Source organism: Euprymna scolopes, chromosome 34, assembly GCF_053919585.1.
Source record: "Euprymna scolopes isolate OS-2025 chromosome 34, ASM5391958v1, whole genome shotgun sequence".
In the NCBI taxonomy this organism is placed as follows: domain Eukaryota; kingdom Metazoa; phylum Mollusca; class Cephalopoda; order Sepiida; family Sepiolidae; genus Euprymna; species Euprymna scolopes.
The window spans coordinates 72,604,856-72,625,819 of NC_136515.1; positions in this window are offsets into that span (position 1 = coordinate 72,604,856).

Sequence of the window (20,964 nt, forward strand, 5' to 3'; positions counted from 1 at the left end):
CAATAATGATATTTTGCACTATTCAAAATCAAGGGGCGCACATGGTTCGCGCCTGAACTAAATTATCGAGTTCTATTTCTTCTCGGTACAGTAGCAGCTTTCCAAACTTACGATTTTTAAACAGTGTCTAATTGTCTAGCAATGATAAAAAATATTGTCAAGGTTTTAGCGAAGACGAGTTGTTTACTTATATTTTTACCCTGTTTTATATAATTTTAAATACTGATTTGTATCGATTGATTAGACTTTCTATTGTTATTTTATATTCTAATTGAGACTTAAGAATATCTATTTGTATTATTATTATTATTATTATTATTATTATTTACTTATCGTTCTTAAGTATCATACTGTTAGTTTTTAGTTCATTATTTGAGTGCCCTCTGCTTCATTGTCCTTAAGCAACGAAGCGAACCGAAATGGCGCGAAATAATGAAGTTGAGAAAACTTGAGCTCATTTGGTCTAAGAAAATGACACGCCTGATTCGCCACAAACAAAAGCGTGTGTCAGTCTCGTTCATATAAATTGAGTTCCTCTCGATGAAACGCGTTCTTTTGTTTTAATGTTTCTTCTTTAGCGATTTCCGGTTTTGTTTCCCGAAGCGGACAGATTTGTGTTCCTCTAACGAGCCTGTGTAAACAATTGAGTTGGTTTACTGGACTTGAATAAGTAGATATATATATATATATTTTTTTTTTTTTTTGCCGAAAAATAAAATAAATTTCTGAAGTGTAAGTAAGTAACGAAATTATGCAAGCGGAACAGCACTTTTTGTCAATAAATTAAATACAGACCTCTTTTACATGCTTTGTAAAACTAGCCTACAAGAGAGTAATAACTTATCAAAGCCGGAAGGCCATTCAAGCATAAGCGTGCGTATGAGCGAACTGTAGCCAGTGCGACAAAGACGATGATATCGACAGTGGTTGAAATTGTGCATAATTTAACCATTTAAGGATACGGCTTAACTAGAACCTATTTACCTTTGAAGTGAAAACGATAATGTTATAGTCAGTTAGAAACCAGCCCTGCGGCACAAACCTCCAAAGGCGAGCAGTTCAAGGAAAAAAGCTTGTTCATAGAGTTTGTCTTTAGATTAAGGCATAAATAAAGAGTTGCGAGAATTGTTGATCGTTGACGATCGTTTGCTGTGGAGTTTGTCAGAGGGATATAGATCAAACTCAATTTATTAATACTTAGTAATCAAAAGTTAACAGAGTAATTACAATTAAAATAAGGGTAGACCAGAGATCGAGTTGTAAGGCTTCTTCTGTGAAAATGTTTTTTTTTTCTGGCAGGAGAAAAAGACATCATCTCAAGAGAGGAAAGGGTGCTCCAAGTGTAAATGCTAAGGTGAGTAGATAATTTTACTAGTATTGCCTTGTCTACTGTTAATTGGTCAGAGCATATATAAAAGATGCATGAGTATTTAAATGTTGGGATGTATTTTTAAGACTCGTATAATTATAAAGCATTCTTCCTCTTTCCTTTTTTTACAAAGGAGTCATCACTTATCAAGGCCAAGAGGCTACCCGAGGATAAGTGTTAATAATTGTAAAGTTGCCAATAGGACAGTGACGTATTAATTGTTAGTAGTGGAAATTTGGTAAATTATATTACTTAAGGGGAACGGCTCATCAAGAACTTATTTACGTTAGACTTGAAGACGACCATATTATAGGCAGCCGGAAAGCAGGCAAATAGAAGAGAGTTCCACAGTAATGCAGTCCTAAGGGAAAGCTTTGTACATAGAATCCACGTTTAGGTTTAGCCACGGATAAAAAGTGAGGGAAATTATTGATAGTGGTTTCAGGTAGACGAGTGTTTCTATCTCTTATCGGCGACAAGTTTAAACGTTTATATTTTAATAAACTGATATCTGTTTCTGAAGAAATGAATTTCGTGGGAATTAATTTTATTTTCTTTGAATTACAGATCGCTTACATTTGGTAATTGTCACTTTCTTACTAGTGACCCAAATGTTATTCTGCGTTTAATTTATTACCATTTCAACACGCTAGCACGCTCGTTTCCACAGTCCACATTTGAAAAAAGGGAATTTTTAGATGCAATTTATATAAATTTTGTGGTTATTGGCAATACCTTAAAACGCTATCCTTATCAAAAATGACACGTCTAAAGTCAGGAACCAAGCCACAAATCCATACACGCCAACTAATTTACCGCGGACACAGGACGATATCGATTCTGAAGGAGTCGTCAACGACGAGATTTCCGAGGTCGCAGCTTAAATGTAGGCTCAGACATCGGTTACCACCTTGTCTATAATTTAAAGAAGAATCGTCTACATTATTCGTAGTAAAGTCAGTTACGTGCAAATTTAAAGGTTAGGTGACAGGTAAATCCATACTGTCACGTATCTTTTATATAAAAAAAATACATTTGCATGTATAGATTGACATGTTAAAGAAATATATGTAAAACTAATGCGTTTTCACACCACTTCCTCCATATATTTCTACAGAACACAGTTATGCATTTTCTAGTTTTATTGCTGAATATACACGCCTTTGCCCGGGTGCATGGTTTTATTTACATACTATTTAAGATACACCAAATATCTTCACTGCTGGCAAAAGGTGATCAGCTGTTGGATTTGGGACTTGGGTGAATAAGCTTACTTCCTGTTTTAAACCCAACTGTTTTCAACTATTTATAATTGAAAATAAATAATGTTAAATTTAAACGAATTTATAAAGGAATTGATATTAAAAACTATTCCTAAATCGAACAATGAAAAAGATTCGATTACAACAAACAATTAATAAAATCGAGGTGCCAATAAAATATATTTTCTTAAATGTAATATGATAACGAGAGTATCAATTAGATTTAGATTTCTTTTGAATACATCTATTTTTTATGAATTATTTTATTAAGAATTCGTCATATTTTTTTTTGGGGGGGGGTCGATTATAACTGATTGCAATTCAGAAATATATATTTTCCATAATTAATTTTATCAACAATTTTTCAGAAGTCTTGGCTTAGGTTTCGATTATTGCTGAAGGAAATCCGGTTATTCATATATTTTTTCATAAGTTTTAGTTTCGGATTCGATTCAAGCTAATGCACCCACGTCATATGGATATATATATATATATATATATATATATATATATATATATATATATATATATATATATGCCATTATTTTTGGAATTTATAACATAATATAATAAGAATTTTTAGGAGAATTATATGGGAATTTTTACAATACTTATATCCAAATTAATTAAAAAATACATTAAAATTTATAAAAGAAACTGTCAGAATTTATAAAAGAATTATGTCGGAATTTACAAAAGAATTACATCTAAAGATATTAAAGAATTATATCGGAATTTATTAAAGAAGTATATTGGAATATAAAAATATATCGGAAGTTATAAGAGAATTACAGGAATATATAAAAAAATTATACTAGGATTTGTAATAGAATTTTATCAGAATTAATAAAAGAATTATATCTGAATTTTTCATTATTATATCGAGATTTATTATAGATTTATATCGGAATTTAAAACAGAATTATATCAGACTACTCAACGAATTACATCGGAATTTAAAAAAAAAATTTAGCGGAAGTTATAAAATAATATTATCGAAAGTTATAACAAATATATCGGAATTTATTAAATAATTATATCGGAATTTACAAAAAAAAAGGACAGATCATATCAGAATTTCTCTCTCTCTCTCTCTCTCTCTATATATATATATATATATATATATATATATATATATATTATTCTTACAATCGTCACTATATAATATATATATAAATCGATAGAACAAACTTTCACAAGAAACAGTCGTCTATCTGAAACCACTATCAATAATTCCTCCCACTCTTTATCTGTACCTAAACCTAAACGTAGATTCCATGAACAAAGTTTCTTTCTTAGAACTGCAAGCCCGTGGAACTGTCTTCCGTCTTCTGCTTTCCGACTTACTACAATATGGTTGTCTTCAAGTCTGACGTAAACAAGTTCTTGATTAGCCGTTCCATGTAAGTTAACAAATTTACTGAATTTCCATTACTAATGATTACTATATTGCCCAATTTCTACTGTAAACTCTTTAACCCTTATCCTCGAGTGGCCTCTTGGCCTTGATAATGTGATGATTCTTGTTAAAAAAAACAACAAAAAATTCAATCAGTCTATAATGATATATACGAAGAATTAAAATATTATATTTAAGCGTACTTAATGACCAGGCTTTGCTTGGCGTTCGTGCTAGCTTCGATAAATACTTTTGCAGTTTTAACAAAAAAGCTACAATAATATCCGAGTGTCTTCATTTTGACTGAACATCTACAGAATGACAAGATCAATATGTTACATACTACCTTAACCGGTTGTTTGGAGGTGTGTGTGTGTAAGTGGGGATAAACTAAAGAATAAGCGAAGTGATAAACCTGTTTACATATTAAAAAAAAAACGATGTTAAGCATTTTTTAAAAAACTGCAAAACAAAAACAAAACAAAAAAAAGCGAACGAACGTAAAACCTCTTTAAAAACAAATCGGAAAAAAACAAAAAAGCATAAATCAGGGGGAGGAATGATGAACGTGTTTGGAAAGACAAAAACAAAAAAAACATAGCGAAAAGCGAAAAAAATGGAATAAATAACCCTTCGATTTGGTTAAGTCCATGGGGCGTTTCAGCCAGTAGAAAGCATAGGACGAAAAGGAACGTTAAAATTCCATGCCAGTTTTGTAAGCAACTACGAAGTAAAGAAAACCGAAACCGATGTTCCTTCGTAAAAGTCCCTTCTGAACGATCCCGCAACGGTGTTAAGTGGTGGGGAGAGGAGAAATTTATTAGAGAGAAAAGATTTTGCCACTTCCATTGATTTTAATAAATTATGGCAGTGAACTCTCAGCAGCAAAAATATAGGAATCTACGATTATCGAGAACGTGGAGAGGAAATAGCCCTATAGCACACCTCAGCTATTGTGCTGCAGTTTTTGCATATTACATTTGCATGAGATGTCTTGATTTTTAATCCTATTAAATCGGTTAAGATCAATGGAAGTGATAAACTCTTTTTTCTCTAATAAATTCCTCCTTCGCCCGCCACCACTTTACACCGTAGCGGGATCGTCCACAAGAGACAGTTATGAAGGAACACCGGTTTAGGTTTTCTTTACTTCGTAGTTGCTTAAAAAACTGGAATGGAATTTTAATTCTACTGGATGAAACGCACTATGGAGTTAACCGAATCGAAGGGTTATTTATGCCATTTTTTTTTCGCTTTTCGATGTGTTTTTCTTGTTTTTGTTTTTGCGAACACGCCCATCATTTTTCCTCTGATTTACGCTTTCTGTTGCTAATTTTCCGATTTCTTTTTTAAAGAAGTTTTACGTCTGTTCGCTGTTTTTTTGTTTGGGTTTTGCCGATTTTTTAAAGAAGTTTAACATCGTTTTTATTTTTTATTTTAATATTTAGGCAGGGTTATTCTTTAATTTACCCCCTTACAAAGCACACCTCCACCAAAAAAAAACAAAAAAAAAAACGGCAACGCCTGGAACCCTTGCCAGTATAATCATATAGATATCTCAATAAATTGATATCTTTTGAATACATGGCTGTGGATTACTTCAACTAGTATTTGAGAAAAAAAGCGACAATTATTTTAACATAGTTCTCTAAACGTTTTGTTAATCAAATTCGAAACCAACTAATGACGCATGTGGACAAATGATTATTATTACCACATTAACTATCGAGGATAAAAAGTGCGTTATAAATCGCAACATTCGGATTAAAATACTTTCTTTATTATGTAGGGAGCAACGAGATTCATATTCATTTAAATAGAAACTAACGAGCCGGTCATTTTAACTCATGCAAATTATCGACTAGCTCTAAACTTCGCGACCTCTGACCACAGTTCCGTTACGTCTTCATTCAAAAGGCACACGTACCCCTTACGTGTGACCTTTATACGTCCGACTGCCTAAGGTTATTTTTTTTATATTTAACTTAGCTAATTTATATAAAAACTCCAGCTAAAATCCATTGTTATACTTTATTCTCTAAACAATAAATAACTCCCAATATAAACTGGCCCTGGATATGACCTTAAACTATATCCGAGGGTGAGGCTCCAGCTTACGACCTTTGGGGAGGGTGAAGCCACACTTTTATTGCCATTGTTCCCAGGTCCCAACTATTGCTTAAATAGAAACCGGTTAAATAACAAACAAATATACTCTTTTAAAAAAATTGTTCTCCATAATCACTGAATTTGACATTAAATAACCTGAAAAGGGTTGATATGCCGTAAAACAGAAACAACCAACCAACCAACCAATATAAACTAATTTAAGAATAACATTGAACAAATAGATAAATAGATAGATAGACAGATAGATCGATAATAACTATTTACCTTTAAAAATGTTAAATATTCAACATATATACTATGCACTATATACTATATGTTTTCTTTTTTTAATAGTTTCATTTGAGGGCATGCGAGAGATAATTCTCTAGGACTATTATATTCAACCTAACATATAGTGAGAGCAACACGAAAATGTTACTAAAGAACTTTTGTTAATTGTATTTTTTTTCGTATTTTAATTTTATTTGTGTGTTTTTTTACATAGTGGTCACCACTTATCAACGCCCGGAAGCCACTCAGTGTTTCGTTTTATTATACTTGTCTTTAATTACTTATTTTATATATTTATTCCATATTTTTAATATTTAATGTATCTGCACTGCTTATGCATTTTACTTTTTTTTATAAATTTATAATTTTGTACTATTTTACAATTTGTATCCCTTATTCATTTGTATATTTATATACCTATGTTCTATCATTTTTTTATCCTTTATTTTATTATTTTATATTTTTTTATATTTTTCTTTTTACCGTCTATTACTTTATTATCTTATATATTTCTAACAATTTATACTTCATTTAAATACTTGGTAGTCATCCCGATAGGCCTTGTAATATATATTTATATATATATATATATATATATATATATATATATATATATATATATATATATATATGGATTTAGCATCAATCTCCTATTTCAAGTCTACCCCTATTTTATAGTAATAACCCACAACTACATATGACTAAATAAAAATGCACTTTCAATTACTTTCCTATATTCCTCACGCTAGTATGGATGTGCATAGGTGCACATATATTTAACTATTTAACTCACCAGAAAATACGTGGTATACACCTACATTCATTTTATAATAAAAGCTACATTCCTTTTCTATTGCAAAGAACACTGTAGTTCTCCAATTTCTCTCCTTCAACGGTCTCACTATGTTACAATGTCCCCATAACGCACAATTGTTTCACTCATAATGTAATTGCCTCAAGTCGTTTCAGCCTTAATTTGTTACCTATCATCCTCTCTCCTCTTCTGAGGAGAACTATTAGGTTTCGAAATACCATGATATAAAGAATGGTACTGATCCCACACCTCTAATTAATGTATCCTCCTTATTAAATTAACGAATACATCTATATACATCAGTATACATTTTTATTACCTTTTATTTATTTTCGTGATATTACACACACACACACACACATATATTTATTTATTTATTTATTTATTCTTAATGTAAATACAGTAATATCTCGCTATGATGTGCAGACCGTTTCCATTATATCCGATTGCATCAGGCAAAAAAACAAAACAAATGAAAATACTAAAATTAAAAAGGTTCCAGGCCTTTGAAAATTTTGAAAAGAGAAATAATGCCATGACTGGCATTAACCAAAAATTAAAGTATGTATGTATATATATATATATATATATATATATATATATATATATATATATATATATATACACATATATATATACACATATATATATATATATATGTTCAGCTGTCATCCCTTTTTTTAAAGATCGATTCGCACGATCGTCGAAACTAAGATCCATGAATGCAAAGAAGGACAGTTCATAGAGTTATATATATATATATATATATATATATATATATATATATATATATATATATGAGAGAGAGAGAGAGAGACAGACAGACAAACAGAGACAGACACAGACAGAAATAAAGAAGAAACGTTGATGAACACATAATATGGTTTGTTCCTTTTAATTTCTCTCTCTCTCTCTCTCTCTCTCTCTATATATATATATATATATATATATATATATATATATATATACAGAGAGAAAGACAGACAGAGAGGGAGAGGGATTAATGCCGCTTCGCTTTATCCCTTTATTGACAAAAATGTTTAATCAGTTCTACGAATATATTTGGAGAAAGAAAAGGAAATTACATGTCAGTTTTTTCAATATTTTATATTAGGTTGGTGTAAAAATAATGTCGTTTTTCGACATGAAGTTAACCAGCAAAAAGAAAACACCATTAATTTTGCACCAACCTAATAGTTAATCAATATAAAACCAACCAGTGATGCAGGTGGTCTAAAAGTTTATAATTGCGAACTGCGTGTATAGAAGAAAGCGAGCTGTAAATGTCGGCATTTTAAATAACTTGTTTTCCTTATTATATTATATTGAGAGCAACTAGATTAATATTTAAGTATAGACAAATAAATGGCGCTTCATCCTGTCATTGACAGAAAATATTGAACTATTCTAATTAATATGTTTCTATCGAGACATGGATGCAGGGATGCAGGTATTGAACAAGTGAAGCATACATGGCCCCCTGTAAGTGCAGAGTGAACGAGACATGAAAAAAAATACTAAGTTGAGCATTTCCGACCCCCCCCCCCCATTTAGCCCTAAATCTTCCCAGGCGCGACAAATCCTGGTGAAAATGAACTAATGGTTTTAGGCCTTAATATATGTAATTTTGGGTTGTGCACCATGCAAACAAAATGAAATGACTAAGCCTATAATTTGCCCCTTTATTTAGTCCCAAAAGTTCCCAAGACGTTAACATATTTATATTTGAGTTAAACGCCTTTTAAAAAATGCTGAATAGACATACACGGAAAATTTTGGACAAATAGAGTAAAATAGTCTCAAAAATAGTCTCAAAAATAGTCTCAAAAATAGTCTCAAAAATAGTCTCCCAGAGTGTTTTTATTATTACTAAAAAGTCCCTGGGGCACGCCCAAGAGTTATCACGAAATATAGACAAACAATAATAGATACAATATTTTTGAAAGTTTTATAAAATCCAAGGAATCATTTTTTTTTAATTAGCACAAAAGTGTCATTTTAGTCATTTTAATATGAAAGGACCCCCTACGGAGGCAATAGGAGTTTTTCCTGATAATCCGTTCTGTTACGTTTTTACTCATATCATGTTTACTGTTTGTGCAAAATTGAAAAAAAAATTCCAAGGCGTAGATATTTAGAATAGTGCAAACAGACGAACGAATAAACGGACGAACAGATGTGGCTGAATTTACAGGTCCACCCGTCTTTGTCGGGAAAGCAATAACTATTGATTTATACAAGAAATACGGCTAGACAAACACCTTGTAGTAAATGCGCTAAGCACATATGAACAAAATATTAAAAATAAATATTATTGTCCAAAGCGGATGCGCGGAATAGAAATGAGGGTCGGCTGGTGTAAAAACAAGAATGTAAGTAAAATAAACAAAAGAAGCACACGCAATTAATTCGAACAGAGAAAGTTTCAGTCGAAGAACTTTACCATTGAGGTTACAAACCGTGGGTGAGAGGTAATTCTCACACACCCGGAGGCTTAAGCTCTTTGCTTGATTACAGAAAATTACTGCATCTTCCAATAGTTAATGATATTGGTTTCTTCGTATTTGTTTCGGGTGAGTTAAAATCGAACTGCGGCCATAGTTGATTGTCGTGCCATATGTCTGAATTCTGTCTAGTTCTAGATAATGCCCCGAAGGAGTCGAAAGAGTGTTTATTAATAAATGATTAATGATTATACTAAGTAAAAACTTATTACTTTAAGTTAAGGTTAACATTTAATAATGACTTACGTTACAGACAGTTCGTAATATACACTTAGACGTTACTTTAGTTTTATTTATATATATATATATATATATATATATATATATATATATATATATATATATATGAGAGAGAGATTGATAATTTATAATTAAAATCAAAAAATAAAAATCTGTTTCATAAGGAAGAAAAAACAAAATCAATAAATGGTACGATCGTTTTGGAAACGATGTTTTTTTTTTATTTTGATAGACAGTGAGTCTTGAACAATAATTTCATGGTATATTTTTTGGAAACAAAGTCTCCTCATCAGCAAAAATATTGGGTGGGTGTTTTTTTTAAGAACCAAAAATAAACCAAGCTTTTTATATGTACGTAAGATGTATCTTTTAATGGTTCGAATCCTAAAAGTGGTACGTATCATCATGTATGTATATATATATATATATATATATATATATATATATATATATATATATGAGAGAGAGAGAGAGTGTCGCCATTAACAATTGTGGGTTTTTTTCAGCCTTTTATCATATTTTTATTTTAAAATATTTTTATAAGGCGTTTCAAGCTTTGTTTCGCTCTCTTCAGATATTTTTGTAAAAAGTTTTGTTTTTTTTAAATGAGAGTTTGAAATGTTATTTTTACATCTGCTTATGCTAAACGTGTTTTTCAGAGTGATGTGGTCTCAGACATTCTGCCCCCTCCCACCAGTAAGTGTTGGAAGTGTCCAGTCAGAATTAAGTTGAAAGAGGGGGCTTTTTGTCCATTTGGTGAAGGTTTTATGGGTTTTTTATGACTTTCTTTTTTGATAGATAGCACACAATCACACACACATACACGTACATATACATATACACACGCATACGCACGCAAGTATATACACATATACACACGCATATACACAGAGATATATGTAGGAGCATACATATATACATACCCACCTACACACTCAAACACGTACTCGCACACATCCACCCACTAACATATCACACACATATTGGTTAATTTTTTATTTTATTTATTCTTACCAAATCACAACACACATGCATACATGTACTTAATCATTCAAACCTAAGTACACGCACACACAAAAATAAGATGGAGAATAGGTAGGAGGTGATATATACACACACACGCAATCACAATTACACACATACATATACATGCACACGCACACACATACCCACACACACATATATACATACATATATGTACACACACTCACATACATACGCATACGTATGCAGGTACACACATATACATACACACACGCATATACATAGAGACATATGCAGGGGCTCACACATACGCATACATTCAAATACACACATTCACACATGAATACATGTACCCACCCATATATATATGCATGCATATATATATATATATATATATATATATATATATATATATATATATATATACATACATATACGATATAGAGACTTCCATTTCTTAGTGGGAAAGTAATAAGAGTCACCTCTTGCACCCAAGTTTATTTCGGTCAAAATCAAGCTAATATAGCCCTTGTTTAAATTGAGGAGTTGCCAGCATCTTCTGGTCGCAAAAAAGATGTATCACACGCGCAACCGCAATTCGATTATGTATAGAGAGACGCGTTGCCTTTCCGCCATTCCTTTCTGTTTCCAGGGTTACATTTCGCACGAATTCGTGTGCAACCGCTAAGCCTTAAAAATAAGAATCACTGTAGTTATACTATAATAATACATCCTTAAAGTGATTTACATACAGAAGTCCGACGCCTTTAAAATAACACGCAACAACGAATGCAGCATGTCCGCCAAAGAACAGGCTGCATTTTGAATTTAAAAAAAAAACATTACTGAAAAAAAAAGCAAAATATGTTCAGGGTTAAGAAACCAGGGCATGAAGGATAAAGAAAATAGAACAAGGAATACTGTCTATCATTCATTTTAAACGTGGCTTGAAGCAATATTTGATAAGTGAACAAGATTTAAGTTTGAGCAAGAGCACGTCGAATAAAGAGAACGTCGAATAAAGAGAACGAGGAAAATGAACAAAAGTTTCTAAATCAGTTTTCTTGTATTTTTTTTTACTCAAACGTATCCGTCAGAAAATATACATCATCTACGATATCCTGTATTTATCGCAGGAACTGACAGCTTGTCATTAGGAATTTAAATATTATTTTTAATTAGTAATGATTAACTTCGAAATAGAGTACGATTATTGAGTAATGTTTGAATTTCGTTACTAATGAGTTTAGGGTGGTGCAAAAGCATGAAAGCGCACTAACATATCGAATATATATATATATATATGCATGTATATTATATATATATATATATATATCACTACTACATGTACTCACATAAAATGAATGTACGAAAATATAAATTTATGTGTAAACTTCAAGTATTTACTTCAAAAGTGCTCAATACGTATAAGCCTGAAGAATCCTAGAGTGGATAAAACGCGGAATATTCAGTGTAGCTTAATCGCCATATATATTTTATAAATTACTATGTATGTATATATATATATATATATATATATATATATATATATATATATATATATATATATATACAAATGTAGGCAAATTTGGACATATTTCATTGGTGTACATCATGGTGTATATATATATATATATATATATATATATATATATATATATATATATATATTCGGCAGCTTTTACAAAGTAATAGCTATTATTTTTTAACTAAATTTTAATTTTATTTAGAAGATTAATAGCATTAAAGAAATTGCCAAATCTTCTACAAAACAGGAGGTTCGTGCTGGAAAATTTCTACCAGCTGTCTGTGTCTCTTCATATAATATTTACGCGTGTTTTACTATTGGGCAACGCCGGACGGCCTGCTTTTATGCTATACATTCTAAGCTAATATTAGGGTTGAATCTTTGTAGAAAGAAATTTCCAAGGAATATAAAACACACAAACGATTCCACATCGAAAGAGATGAGGTCGTTAAACCGTTCCACTTCTTTCAGGTGTGTGCATACATCCATAAACGGTCGAGTATGTTAGACTAAACGTTGGTTAACGTCCGCTGTCTAACGAGAACCCGTATTCATTTCAATATGTGAGGTGTTTGTGTAGCTATTTTTCCCTCGATTTCTCTGGCTACTTCTGCTTTTTTTTCGGCTGGAAAATTTAGAAATGAAAACAGGATTTTTACTTGGTAAATTGTGTATGACGGGGTAGGCATATAAATACTGGAGTAAAAATATAAGGATGTGGTTCTCCTTAATAGACCTAACCCTAACCATAACCCTTACCTGACTCAATCCTTTATAATTAGGAGATAATTTGCTTCGATTTATGCAAATGAAATTGCACATTAAATTTTAATAATACTTTATTTACAGCAACAAAATACTTTCATTATTTTAATGAAAACAATGCCACATCCGTACGTATGCTTAAAACATACACGTTTTAATAATTCTTACTGCAAGATGAGGTAACATTACGAGGCATACATATGAAAGCGGCTTGCAATCAACTATCGATTGCCTGTCAAAAAACTATCTGTAATTATCCATCTCGTATCTTCAGACGATCACAAAATTATGAGGCATCCTGAAGTTTTAATTAGAATCCATTTTAATTTCCTGCCGACAGAGAAAAGTCGACAGAGTTTTTTTAACTTTTGCTTTAGGATATAAAAAAAGGAAACTGGTTCTTTATATCACGATGGACTATTTAGGTGCCGATAAAAACGAGGAATTGGGAGCTTTAATGAGATATAAAAGAAATTGTGAATGTATTTAAAATTGCTTCTTTATTCTTTTCATGTGCGTCCTTGAATATTTTAAGATGTTCTGTCCAACAAATGATCAGCCACGTTTCTGGTCGTTCTAACTACGACACACAAAGATTAAATGGACGTATCCGCTATAGATACGTCCATATTTATCTAAGAAAATGATATGTCCATTTATAATTGTTGATGGCGTACAAGTTTTCAGATTGGAATAATGTAATTGTCGGTCTGTCACGCATGTTTTTATTGATCAATTGGGACTTCATCTGTGTAAAAGATAAGGATAAAATTCAATTGGATGACGTAAGAGCGAAGATTGCTGTGGTCACTGAGACTCGAGTCTTGAATATCACTTATGGTTGTTCATACTCTAGTGTAGAATCACGTTTCAATACGCTTTTGCATTCTAGAAAAGTGCTGATAAGTTGTGACGTTTTAATTTTTAGGCGTACTGTCAGCATCTGTAGCAATCTATATGATTCAATAATTACCTATGGTGGTAAGAGATAATACCGTACATATAAACTCTAGAATAGATTTTGGACTCCAAGACTTTATTCTAGAATTGTCTGCCGGGACCCATGGCACAATAAATAAAGTACTATGAAAAGTCAGTCCTACGTTGCACATTCCTCGAGATTTAAGGATCAATATAAGGATAATGATAGTAATACTCAGCACATAATTGTGAATAACTTACATTTTCTACCCGGTCATAACTGATATAATAAGAGCATGCTACCTACGTGGAGTAACTGAAGAACACCCCTTGCGACTGCTGCGCAATTTCCCTAGTTCACCAAGAGATAACTTAAGATATCTTGGATTACAGGTACTAAAATATAGTGAAAATTATGCTCAATAGAAAAACACTAGACTAGCTACAGCCACTATCAACAAATCCCCTCACCCTCTCTACTTTAATCTAAACGCAGATTTCTTGAACAATGCTTCTTGCCTAGATCTGCGTGTATGTGGAACGCTCTTCCACTGGCCTGCTTCCAAGAGGTTTACAACATGAGAGTCTTCAAGTCCAATGTGAACTTGGTGAGCCATCTCCTTAAATAATATAAATTTTACCGTATCTATGCCATTAATGAATACCGCACTAGCACCTTAGAATCGTTAGTCCCTATCCTCGAGTTGCCTTCTAGCATTGATAAGAGGCGGCACCCTTTTAATAAACAACAAAAAACAATAGTTCGAATAATACAAAGTATACGAATGCGTTTAACTGTTATCTCCAAATCTTTTCATAGAGCATCTTCGATGATCTGTGAAGCTTAAGTTTAATATATCATGTATATGAGTTTGTTTACACTCGAGTTCGTAAAGACAACTTTCATTTTGATATTCTATTGGTGACAACATGGACTTTCCCGTAGTTTGCCAGTCTCAGATTTAAACAGCATTTACATTGATTTATCAAGTTTATATGTAGAAACTATGATCTTCTACGGGGAACTGTAAAATGGAACCCGCAAGGTAGGAGGTCAGAAGCGGAACCTGAAGGCGATGAACATATATGTCAAGAGGTTTGGGAGGGACAAGCCAAAAAAAGGAGTAGATGGCGGAATAGTCTCCACAAGCAGCAAGAAGAAATAAAGAGAAAGATTGGAAAAGCCTTAGAGCTTAGACACTATCGACGACACAACCCCGGCACCCACATATGCGGTGATTGGGACCAGACGTTTCATACATAGAGAACTACGCAAATACCGTGGATTGAGGTATCGATGGCCCGACTAGTCATTGTCAAGAATGACGACCTGCATGATGATGATGATGATGCTGATGATGACGAAGGAAAACATTTTCGATGGTCTTAAGGACATTAGTTTGATATAACGTCCATCACTCTTAAGTTTAAAATGAGTGTTTTATTATTGTGTCGCGCTTAAATATAATAAATGATGTCGGGGGGGGGGTTATAAAATAACTTGAATAAGTTGAAATAGCATTAAACGTATTCTGTACATTAACCCCCCAACTTAAATATACATCGATCTGTCAGTTGAGATAATTTTTCATTCGTACGTAAGATAAGATTATAGATCACTTGTAAATTGTAGATATTAAATTTGAGATGCCAGAAGTTTATATAATGGTTTTATCGGTCTGTAAATTAAAGTGTAAAAATAGTTACGATTGCTTTACTAGTTAAAGTTTTCGTATTATTTTGTTCCAATCTGGAGTTTAAATTTCACAATATTCCGGGGGATGTATAATTAAACCTTCTTCATGTGTATTTTACCGAACTCAGAAATGTTTTTGTCGAACTGGTAAATTGGAAAAGTTGATATTCTTCTGAAGGTTAAAGGTTTAATTCTTAGTGAGGGCCACCAAAAAATACAACTGCGAATTTTGTAGGACCTCTATCAAGTCATGGCTGATGGACCAAGAGCAAGCTACCTCCGTGAAGTAAATAAAAAGTTCCATTCGAAATTCCGTTCAAATTCCCGTTTTCGACAGAAACGTTCCCTAATTCGACAAAAACACTTGAAGAATGTTAAAGGTTACATCGGCCGAAACGTAAAAATCATACTCAAATGAAATAGTCTGATTTATCTTAATAATACGAATAACTAATGATCCTCTCAAAAATTGAAAAGAGTTTTAATAATATTTTTATAGTCTGCCACGCATGTTAAAAAAAATTATTAATCAGCCATTTTTATTAAATAATAATCGATTTACGTGCAGAATAAATGGATGCATGTAAGATCATCAATCTTTTTGTTGTTTTTTTTATTTCCGTTTCTTTTGGGCAAAACTCCAGCTAAAAGAATCGTTTCTTTATTAATTATTGAAAACGTAAAAAGACGCCCATATGAAGAAAAATCAATATTTCTTTCCTTTCAGGGTGATCGATTATATAGAAACATATTGTCGGCGTAAGGGAGTTTTTGAACGTAAGTTTGTTAACCCTTTATCAAAAGCTGGGTGCATTTTCATTTATACAATATAATCAACTTAAGTAATCATATATTAGATAAACTTTTTTTTACTTTGGTTAAAACCAACGAAAATCGCTGACATGATTTCAGTATTTTTTATGCCATTTTTTATTTTATTTTCCTGTTCGTACGAACAAAAATATGCAATTGTTCTAACCAACTTCGCCAATGCATGAAGTATTGGAATGGAAAGCGTTTTTACAGCAAGAGAAACTTACATAACGATGTTAGTGCAGCACTTCGGATAATAAATTATTAAGAAAATTTATTGTAAACTATTAGATTAAATTTGCTTAATAAATTAGTATCAGGAAGGAACCGATTGCTTGGTTTGCATGCAATATTCTTGTATGTTTTTAAGTTTCGCAAGTGTATATTAATAAATGTATATCAATAAATGTATATTAATAAATGCATGTTAATAAATGCATGTTACTAAATGTATGTTAATAAATGCATGTTAATAAATGCATGTTAATAAATGCGTGTTAATAAATGCGTGTGAATAAATGTGTGTGACTAAATGTATGTTAATAAATGTATTACCGACGATGAGGTATGTTTCCATAAGCTTTTGTCTCAAATTGCAAAGTGTGGAGTTTGTAGCAAAGTGTTTTGCCAACATTTGCTTTAATCAGCTGTTTGCGAACTTATTTTATAACCGTTTGTGACAGTCCTATAATACGCAGAAATATTATAATTCAATTAATACAGAAATTCAGTCATGTGCGTGCGAGTGTTATATTTTCCCACCCGTTCACTTATTGTAAGTAAAATAAAGAAAAAAATACTCATGCTGAGATCGAAAGCAGAACCTTAAGATGCTCATTCATAAAACAGTTGGGAATCCGATAAATCCTACGTTCGACATTTTCGAGTTTGCCTCCTTAGAAGCCCTTTTAGATAAAAACGGATTAAAAAGTTTCCAAATGTTAAAATATTGCATATATCACATTTCAAGCCTGTAGATACGAAATTCTTTGAGTATATAGGTTGAAAATTTTCCTCACAAACCCAATCTTAAGAAATATTCAGAATGTGTGAGAGAATATATATATATATATATATATATATATATATATATATATATATATATATATATATATATCATGATTTTCAACAGCCGAACCAATGTCGCAACCCAAAAGAGCCAGGAAAGCCAACAAACCGGAAATTCAAGTCTTGAGTTTCGCCCTCATTTGGGCTCATCAGTTAGACATATCCGCGCTCAGGATTTGAAACCCGAACCTCTACATGCTAGGCGAGTATTCTACCAACCAAGCAAACAGGCTACTCACACAGGAAAGCCTATTAACTTACACAGATCAAGCAACCCGCAGCACAGATCCGATAGTGGAAAGAACCCACCTCATATCGAACAAGGGACGAGGTATCAAAGCAGCTTTAACCCAAGCCGACGTCTTGCCAGTAGGAATTTTATATACTGGAAAGGACGATGTCATCCCAACAAGCTAAACTTACGAGTAATCAATAGAATGTTCAGAAAGTGTGAGAGAATATAGATATATAATGATTTTCCACAGCCGAACCAATGTCGCAGCCCCAATATATATATATATATATATATATATATATATATATATATATATATATATATATATATACCTACTTCATTTATTCGCATAAATTTAATATACGAAAGTATAGATTTATGCGTAAACTTATTATTTACTTCAAAAGTGCTCAATACGTAGGTAGAGCTAGTTAGTAATTATAGTAATAGCGATACAAAATAGCTTTAAAACTAACAATAACAATAGGAAAAAACAAATAAATAAATTAAATAAACATGAATATACATAAACGATCACATACATATATGTATATATATGTATATATATATATGTATATATGTATATGTATGTGCATTGTTGTGTGCGCATAGGTATATTTATATGTATAAAAAAAAAAGGAGAGCGGCCACTTAAAACCACTAACCTAGTTCTAAAACAGATCCTTTGTTTGATAAAATGCATGCCCATTGGCTGGTAGGAAGGGACGCGGTGGATACTAGAAAGCTGATTGGCCGACTAGAAATCCTCAACATATATAAAAACAAGAAGCAACAACAGAATTCGCGCATAAGCCTGACGAATCCTATAGTTGGATGAAACGCAGAATATTCAGTGTAGCTTAATCGCCATATATATTTTATAAATTACGATATATATATATATATATATATATATATATATATATATATATATATATATAGAGAGAGAGAGAGAGAGAGAGAGAGAGACGAATATTGGCTGAAGAGAGCTTGATAAGGATACCTTAAATGGGCCTTATTATCGGGCTTGAAACCAACGGTACCAATGATCTGTCTCAACTAACAACTTTCTGTACACAAAATATAAATACGTTCTTAAAATTTTGATTTTCCTTTTAATTGAGCACTCTGCTGGAATTCTTTTTTAAAAAAAACTAATCATATATATATATATATATATATATATATACGTACATGCATATGTGTGTACATTATCCTATGGATGAAGAGCCAGACTTGTGACATTTTGTAAGCATAAAATTTCCTATTATCAGATACAATAATCTTTGGGATGCCTTAGATGTTTTTATATTTTTATGCTTGAAAAAATATATCTATAGAAACCATTAGTTTGCGAATCCTTACTTTTCGTTAGACTATGACATGAATTGCACCGACTATACATACCATTACTTCTAGCGAATATAATATTTTGTTAGCACTATTTTCTTGACACGCAAAATATCAGAAATATTTGTGACAACTGTGAAGCATATCGAAAATCCATTGTGGAAAGGCTGCTTTTAATGATACGGCTTCAGTTAAAGCCGATATATTTTGATGATTTTCGTATTCGCACAAAAAGCGCCATTTGTTTTAGGGAAAGGCAAACATATTTTTATTTTCTTATCGATTAAAACGAGTCGTAGATTATTTTACAGTTGTTGTTGTTAAGATATTCTTTAACGCTGTTTTTGAACCAATATGTTGTATTTTTGTTTATATTGCCTTTGGAAACGAGAAATTATCCTCAAGTCAGTGGATATAGAATAATGTTGAAAGATATAAAATATTGTTTTCGTGAAAATTGTCAAACCCAGTGAATTGTAATAAAACAGAGAAGTACAAATAGGAAAATGAATATATCGTTGGCAGTGTGATCACAAATCTGTCTCTGGTTCAAATAACCATTTTCATGAGATATATTTGCGATCGAACCGTAGTTCTTCCAGTGCTTAACTCATACAGAATAAAAACTAAAATGAAAGCAAAAAAAAATAATAAACAATTAGCTGTTATTAAATAGGTCCCGAACTGTCATCTAAGCTTCATCCCCTGTCCCATCGACGAAATGTTGCATCGCTCTGCTTGTTTTACAAATATTTTAATGGTGGATGCTTTGACGAAATACAAGCCCTTGTACCTCCTCGATGAAAATACCCGCGACAAACCCGACAAGCAGTGAAGTCCCACCCCTTCACAGTAGATATCCATAGATGTAGGAAGGCCTCTTAATCTAATAGCTTCTTCTCCAGAACTGCTAGACTTTATAATTCTCTTCCAGTTTCCTGCTTCCCTAACCGTACTGACATGCAGACGTTCAAGTGTAATGTTTATAGACATCTTGCTGCTAAACTCCCTACATAGTACCCTTGCAACTTAGGTCCGTGATAGTAGCCCCCTATATCAAAGTGGCAATGTGCTTTGTTTGGGGTGAAAATGTAATATATATATATATATATATATATATATATATATATATATATATATATATATATATATATATATATTACAGGGTGAGCCCCCCCCAAAACAAGAGCTAAATGGAGGCCATCTGTAACATTTGCTGTAGAACGGAGAAAAAAAGGCCAAAGACCCTAGTGCTTAGATGTGATGTTTTGAATATAATGAACTAGTTATGGAAAAAGTTTCATTTCATTCGGACAAAACACTAAGAAATGGGGCCTAATTAGAGTTGGGGCCCGGTTTTTTTGTCGTCACCCTGTATATATATATATATATATATATATATATATATATATATATATATGCGTGTGTGTATGTATGTATGTATATACATGTATGTATATATATATTTATATATATATTTATATGTATATTAATATATATACTAGCATTTAAGCCCGACGTTGCCCGGGTGTTTTGATGAGTATGTTGAGAAAAAAAAAGTGGTAGTAGGAATGCAGGCTCGAACCCGTATCGCAAAGGAGGAAAAGAACGAGGTA